Raw genomic sequence first — 8,721 nt, forward strand, 5'->3', positions numbered from 1 at the left:
AAAATAAAACAAGAAAGGGAGGACTTCCGGGTGGCAAGGTTCCGTCGATGGCGGCCGTTCCGGCCGTCAGCCCCGCTGCTTTCCATTGGAACCACTAAAACAGCGATGATCAGCTGTTTTGCAGCTCAGAAACCCTCTCCTCGGGAGAAGAGGGGAGGGTGAGTGTTCAGGTAGCGGTGGAGCTCCCCTAGACCCCCAGAGTTTAAATTCTGGGGGTTGAAGGGTGAGAGCCCCCCCGAAGCCTGAATTTGCTCCGGACTTGGGAACTCCTCTGCTCCAAGGCTTTGGAGCGGAGCAGGACACTGCAACCATCCCTGCAATCAACAATTAATTTTGGATTACTTGGATGCAGGCAGAGCTGTGCAGGAGAATATTGAAATACCAAGTATTTGAACTTTAACTCTGGTTTACTTTGAAAGAAAAAGTTGCAAGCGGTGTGGAAAGTGAAAGTGCGCAATGGAAATTAACTGGGTGTTAAGATGGCTTCTAAATCAACCAAAGTTCCTAGAAGTGCTGGTGCTTCACCAGTTCAGCATTCTTCATTACAGGGTTTGATGCCTCCTCCTGTGGCACCCGCACCCGCATTAACATTAAAAGATTTACAAGATGCTTTAAAAATACAATCCCAGCAAATAGCTGAACTTATTGAGGAGAAGAATACTGAAATAAGAGCAGACATTTTAGCTGCATTTCAAGGGCTTGCAGTCTGTATTGAGCGCCTGGATGATCGTATGGAAGAGCTGAATCAAAATAATTTGAGACTGGATGCTAAAATGTTGGAAGCTGAAAATGTGATGGAAAAGATTGATGATGATGTAGTTATGATACAATATAGAGATATGGAGTTTGCTTTGAGGATTAGAGGATTGAAAGAGGACCCAAAGGAAAATTTGAAAGAGTTATTGGCACAAGCCCTCGAACCGATTTTGGACCATCAAGCAGAAGATATTATGGGGGATATAGACAAAATATTTCATGTCAATTCTTGGATTGCCAGACAAAGAAAATTACCTAGAGATGTGGTGGTTTACTTTACAAAGAGATCAATCAGAAATGTGATTATCCAAGCCTTTTATAACAATAGATTTAAAGTTGCTGAGCAAGAGGTTTTAATTATGAAAGAGATTCCTCCAAGAATTTTAAGGAGAAGAAAAGAATTTGCTTTTTTGGCAGATGAATTAAAGAAATGGCAGCTTCAGTTTTGATGGGAGATTCCAGTAGGCTTGGTGGTGAATTATGCTGGCACAACATATCGTCTTAATACAGTTTTGAAGGCACGAGATTTTTATTCTAACATATTGAAGGCAGGTCCTCCGCCATCTTCAGAATTCAAAGGAAGGAAGGACGAAGGAGAGCATCAGACTCAAGTGGAGAGTATACAAGGAGCTGAAGGAGTTATTTTGCAGAAGGTTAAAGAATCTCAGCAAATTTTAGAAGTTGAGCAGTCCCAGACGTCGTCAGAAAAGGTTAAAGAACAAAGAATGACACAGGCTGCAATTAGACGAATGAGACAAGAACAACAGAAAGCTACAATCATATCTCAAGAACCTACTTATAGAGAAGCAGTGGGAGGAGCGAAACCGAAGAGGCAGGTGCAGGTGGTTTTGCAAGAGGCGCTCCAAAAGCTTCAGGTCGCAAAAGATGGCGACAAAGTTTCTAACCTGGAATGTTAATGGATTAAATTCCCCGCACAAGAGAAAGAAAGTATTTCAGTATTTGAAACAATTTAAAAATGATGTTATTTGTTTAAAGGAAATGCACATTCGTGCAGCTGATCAAAAATATCTGATAAACTCTAGATTGGGTACACAGTTTAGTGCGTCTGCTCCAGATAAGAAAAATGGAGTAATCATTTACGTGAAAAAGAATTTAACAGCTAATTTAATTGAAACAGATAAACAAGTAAGATATATTATAATTGAACTGTTAATAGAAGGCAAGAAAATACTTTTGGTTGGATTATATACTCCTAATCAACAGCAAGGAGAATTTTATAAACTTTTACATAGTAAGATAATTCAATGGGATTATAAATCATGTATTTTGATGGGAGACTGGAATGGTGTCCTGGATACACAGAAAGACAAAAAAAGGTCTTTTTAAAAGTATACCAAATCATACTAGATTGCCTAAATCCTTTTTTGAGATGAAAGATGACTTGGAATTGAGAGATGTTTGGAGAGAAAGAAATTTGGAAGAAAAAGATTTTACCTTTTTTTCCGATAGACATCAATCCTTTTCTAGGATTGATTTTGTATTAACTACTAATGATTTTTTTCTAGGATTAAGAAGATTAAGATATGTCCAAGAACTCTATCAGATCGTAGTCCAGTATGGTTGGAACTGGAAAAAGAGAGTGGAGATAGGAGGTCTTGGAGATTGAATGAAAATCTGTTTAGATATCAAGAAAATGTGGAAGAATGTAAAAAACAGATGAAAGAATTTTTTAATATAAACATGCATAAGGGTACTTCTATTGAAATGGTTTGGGATGCAAGTAAAGCGTATATGAGAGGAGTGTTAATATATTTGAATAATAAACATAGGCGTAAATTGGAATATAAGCGAAAAGAGTGAGAGGAGGAAATTATGAGGAAAGAGAAGGCTCTAATTTTGAATCCATCTGATAAGAGGATTAAAGAGGCAATTACTTTGTTAAGAGGTCAGTTTAATATGTTGATGGCAGATCAAGTGGCAACCAACCTACGGTATGTTAAACATAATACTTTTTGTAATGCTAATAAGCCGGGTAGGTGGTTAGCTTATTTGTTAAGGAAGAAACAAAGGTCACGTAACATAGATAGAATAGAATACAAGGGTAAAGAGGTGTTTCAGCAAAATCTTATTAAAAAGACTTTTGTTGAATTTTATTCTAAGTTATATGTTAGGGATAAGATTCAAGGTATAGATATAAATAGATATCTACAAGAAGTGAATATCCCTGTTCTTACACAAGTGCAAAGGGAAGGGATGAATCAACAGATTAATGCTGAAGACATTATTTTAGCAATTAAACAATTAAAGGTGGGGAAAGCACCAGGAACAGATGGCTTGACTGCCGTTTACTATAAAGATTTACAGTCAGAAATGGTGGAAACTTTAAAAGAATTATTTAGAACAATCCAATCTGGAGGAGAAGTGCCTCCATTGTGGAAAACAGCTTTCATATTGCTGATTCCGAAGGAAGATCAAGATCTTACCCAAACCAAAAATTATAGGCCAATATCGCTCTTAAATGCTGATTATAAGATATTTGCAAAAATTTTAGCAAATAGATTAATGAAGGTAATGCAGCAAATGATTCATAGTGACCAAACAGGATTTATAAGTGGTAGACAAATGAAGAATAATGTGAGACATATTGTATATTTATTGGAATTTTTGGAAAGAAATAACCAGGTCTCTGCAGCGCTGATTTTTTTTGGATGCTGAAAAAGCCTTTGAGCAATTGGACTGGCAATTTTTATTTAAGGTACTGGAGAAAATGAAGTTTGGGGATAATTTTTTACAACCTATTAGGGCAATATATCAGAAGCAAACAGCTCAAATAATAATCAATGGTAGTTTGACAGAAATATGTAATATTGAAAAGGGTACAAGACAGGGGTGTCCGTTGTCACCTTTGTTGTTTGTTTCAACATTGGAAATATTATTGATTAAGATACGAGACTCAAATAAAATTAGGGGAATTAAAATAAGAGATCAAGATTATAGATTGAGGGCATTTGCGGATGACTTGGTTATTACATTAAGTCAACCGACTTACTCAATTGTAGAGTACTCAATTGATGGAGATAATATTGTCATATGGAAAAGTTTCTGGATTTAAGATAAATACGCAAAAAACTAAAATATTGTCTAAAAATATGACTATAGAACAAAAGGTTGTTTTAGAAGAATTAACGGGATTTGAAATAGTAAAAAAGATTAAATATTTGGGGGTATATCTTTCAGCTTCAAATGTAAAATTATATAAAAATAATTATGAATTGTTATGGTTAAAAATACAAAAAGAGTTAGATAGTTGGAAAAAAATTACAATTATCCTTATTGGGAAGAATTGCAGCAGTACAAATGAATGTTTTGCCAAAAATTTTATTTTTGTTTCAAATGATACCTATACTTTAAAAAGATTCAAATTTGGAGGAATGGCAGAAAGGTATTAGTAAATTTGTTTGGGCAGGGAAAAGACCAAGAGTTAAATTTAAGATAATGCAAGATGTACGTGAAAGAGGTGGTCTTAAAATGTCCAATTTTAAATTATATTATGAGGCTGCTGCTTTATCATCAATTAGTGATTGGTTTAATTTAACACAAGGGAGACTATTGAATATTGAGGGTTATGATTTGTTATTTGGTTGGCATGCATATTTATTGTATGACAAGAAGGTGGATAATGTTTTTAAGACACATATATTAAGGTATGCTCTGTTGCGAGTTTGGAAAAAATATCGACATAAGTTAAATTATAAAATACCAATTTGGGCAATACCTAAACATGCAATAGAAAATATAAATGTGGGATTTAAACATGATGTGACTACATATAAAGAAATTCTTAGGATGGAAAGGAATGTATGGCAATTAAAGCATTCTAAGATGGCAGCACCTGGAATGGCTGCGGCTGCATTGGCTCTTGAAGGCGAATAGTTTTGGGAGGGATAGTAAGGGCTATAGGCCACATGATCAGGAAGATTTTAATGTGTTTGAGCAACATGGTAGAACTAAGGTAACATGCGACATACGACTGACAATCTTTGCTGGCCTGGCGAGTTTCTAGTTGTTTTGGAACTGTTGGTGAGACCGTTAAAAGTTGTTGGCGCTGTTTGAATTTGTTCTGCCAGCAGCAAGATCTGACTGCTGGCCCAGTGATGGATTCTATTGCAAATCAGGGCTGTTTCCAGAGGAGGCAGAGGAGGAGAGGACCTGGAGCTTATGGAGTGAAGGAACTGGATGAGGCTGTCGGCAGGCCCAGAGGAAGAGAGAGAGGCTTTTGGAGGAGTTGGTGGCGGTGGCAGCGTGCTCCAGGGGCGAAAAGAAGCAAGACCTCTTTAAGGAAAAGGTGGAAGAGTCAGGATCAGAAAAAGGAAAGAAGGCAAGGTTGTCGGAATACAAGCGAATTTGAGGGCTAATCCACATGGAGCCCCATTTCCATCTGTCCTGTTTGCCATCGTTCACTCCCTAGAGACTAAAATGGATAATGTGAAATTTGAGCGGGCCACGAACAAGGAGTATATATCGGAGGTGGTGACCCTTTGAGAGCTGTATGCAACGAAATTTCATTTTGATGTATGCCGATTGGTGTACATTCAAAGTGACAATAAAGTTATCATCATCATAATATTTTAAGAGAAGGGAAAATAGTACAAACTTGGTTCCAGTATGGGCAGTTACATGCAAGATGGAAAGAAGAGCAGAAAGTTGGCATTTCGATAACTGATGGAAATTTGGTAAAACAAATTAGAGATCAAGGTCAAGCACATATAAGAAGGATTTAATTTAATTTAATTTAATTTATTAATATTTCTATACCGCCCTTCTCCCGAAGGACTCAGGGCGGTGTACAGGGCAAGAATAAAATACAAAATTACAAAAGTTAAAAGTAATTAAATACATGCCCGTTAAAAGAACAATTAATACATAATAAAAAACCCCAATAAAATAATAATAAATCCCCCCCAATCCCCTCTCAGGCCAGGCCGGCTTGTTCGAACAAGTATGTTTTTAGGTCGCGGCGGAAGGAGCGGAGATCGGGCGCCGTCCGGAGCTCAACTGGTAGCTGGTTCCATAATTCTGGGGCGCCCACAGAGAAAGACCTCCCCCTGGGGGCCACCAATCTACATTCTCTGACCGGAGGCACCCTGAGGAGGCCCTCTCTGTGGGAACGCACAGGGCGGAGGGAAGTTGATGCCGGCAGCAGGTGTTCCCTAAGGTACTCCGGACCCCTGCCATGTAGGGCTTTAAACACCATTACTAGTACCTTGAATCTCACCCGGAAGACAACTGGCAACCAATGCAGCTCACGGAGCAGAGGTGTAACGTGGGAGTATCGGGAGACTCCCAACACAACTCTCGCGGCTGCATTCTGTACCAGTTGGAGCCTCCGGGTGGTCCTCAAGGGAAGCCCCATGTAGAGAGCGTTGCAGTAGTCCAGACGAGAGGTCACGAGCGCATGAGTGACCGTGCATAAATCATCCCGGCTTAGATAGGGCCGCAACTGGCACACCAGGCGAACCTGGGCGAAAGCCCCCCTAGTCACAGCCACCATATGATCTTCCAAGGTGAGCCGTGAATCTAGGAGGACTCCCAAGTTGCGAGCCCTATCTACGGGGGGTAATAATTCACCCCCCATAGAAAGAGATGGAATATCCGAATAGACCCGGGATGAAGGTATGCAAAGCCACTCAGTCTTGTCGGGGTTGAGCTGAAGTCTGTTCCTCCCCATCCAGACCCGAACCGCCTCCAGGCAACGGGACATCACGTTGAGGGCATCACTGGGGTGGTTTGGGGTCGAAAGAAAAAGTTGGGTATCATCAGCGTACTGATGATACCCAACTCCAAAGCCACGAATGATCTCACCCAGCGGTTTCATATAGATGTTGAACAGGAGAGGCGAGAGGACCGACCCCTGAGGAACTCCACAAACGAGAGACCTCGCGGTCGACCTCTGCCCTCTTGCCAACACCGACTGCGAACGTCCCTGGAGATAGGAGGAGATAATATACTGACAGAAATAGACTCAGAAACGGAACTTGTTAAAGATTGTATGATAAAGTGGCCCAGAATTTTCAGGAGGTTATAACAATGGATATTTGGGAAAAGATATGGGTCAGAAATGTAAAATTTACACAGGCTCAAAATTTAAGAGAGAATTTTTATAAAATGTTTTATAGATGGCATTTAGATCCTAAAAAATTAGCAAGTATGTATCCGAACTGCCAGTCTAAATGTTGGAGGTGTGGTTGTGAGGATGCAACATATTATCATATATGGTGGACTTGTAAAAAAGTCAAAGCTTTTTGGATTAAAATTTGGTGGAACATGCAGAAGATATTTAAGAAAAAGATAAGGTTTTCTCCACAGTTATTTCTGTTGGGTATTATTACAGATTGTACTGTCATAGATACTAAATTGATGTTGAATTTAATTACGGCAGCAAGACTTTTAGTAGCGCAATATTGGAAGAAGGAGGAACTGCCTACTATAGAAGAGTGTACTTTGAAAGTTTCAAACCTGGCGGAAATGGCAAAGATTTCAGCATATTTGAAAGAACAATCGCAACAGAGATATATTGTGGAATGGAGAAGATGGATCGAACATATTCAGAATAAATATGGGACTAAAAGGTTTCATTTAGCATATGAATATGTATTAGTTTTATATGATGTCTTATTAGGTATTCATTATTAGTTAGTTATTTAGTTATGTTTAAGGGGAGTTACACAAATATGAGCTGTCACTGTTGTGACTACTGCCTGTGGATGGCCTTCAGTTAGGCCAAAACAGGAAATAAGATTTGTCCCATGTTTGGGGCCTAGCAAGGTAATCTAAATAGTTAACAAGCATTTAAAAACATATCTCCCTTGCTTCTCAACTAACAAAGTGAGAAAGAGCTTGTGGCCTAGAGGTTAAAACAACTGCCTAATGTGCAATCAGCCCAGGTTCGAATCTCAGAAGGGTATGGCTGACTGATGGAAACAAATAAGTTTGAAATGCATATCAGTCTCCCTTTAATTCTTTGTTAGCAATCTATCTATCTATCTATCTATCTATCTATCTATCTATCTATCTATCTATCTATCTATCTATCTATCTACCTATCTATCTATCATCTATAGATATAGATATAGATATAGATATAGATATAGATATAGATATAGATATAGATATAGATATAGATATAGATAGGTTTTCGCGGGTGTTTGTATGTAGATCTTTGGTCATTCTGGTTTTTCCCCCACGTAGAATTGGAGGTATCAGGGCAACGTTTCGACGAAATCTCATCCGTCATCCTCAGGCTTCAGCTTCGTTCTTCTGGGAGAAGTGTGTGGGAGTGGCTGTTTTTTCTTCCTTTTTAAACTGCCAGAGGGGGGGTGTTCTGTGGGTGGAGGTGTGCTCTGATTGGGTGGGAGATTAGAAACCTAACTACAGCTGCAACATCAGCTACTTTAAACCCCTCCAAACCACACAGTAAGCAAACTGACACCCACTATAAAAACATGGCACCACCACAAACACGGAGCTGAACAAAAGCAGCACAACTCACCAGTTCAGGTCTAAGGCTGGCAGCTGAGACCAGCCCATCCACTCAAAACACATCCCCACCCAATCAGAACACAGCCCCCATTCAAAACACACTCCCACCCAATCAGAACTCAGCTAACCTCCCACCCAATCAGAGCACACTTCCACCCACAGAACACACACCCCTCTGGCAGTTTAAAAAGGAAGAAAAAACAGCCACTCCCACACACTTCTCCCAGAAGAACAAAGCTGAAGCCTGAGGATGACGGATACCTCCAATTCTACGTGGGGAAAAATCCCGAATGACCAAAGATCGATCAATCTATCTATCTATCTATCTATCTATCTATCTATCTATCTATCTATCTATCTATCTATCTTAGAATGTTTGCATGTGAAAATTATCACATATAAAACATACTTGTCTCTGTCTTGTCTATGTTATCTGTGTACTTGAAGCTTTAGAGTTGGAAATAT

The sequence above is a fragment of the Vipera ursinii genome (assembly GCF_947247035.1).
Source record: "Vipera ursinii genome assembly, chromosome: 3".
NCBI lineage: Eukaryota > Metazoa > Chordata > Lepidosauria > Squamata > Viperidae > Vipera > Vipera ursinii.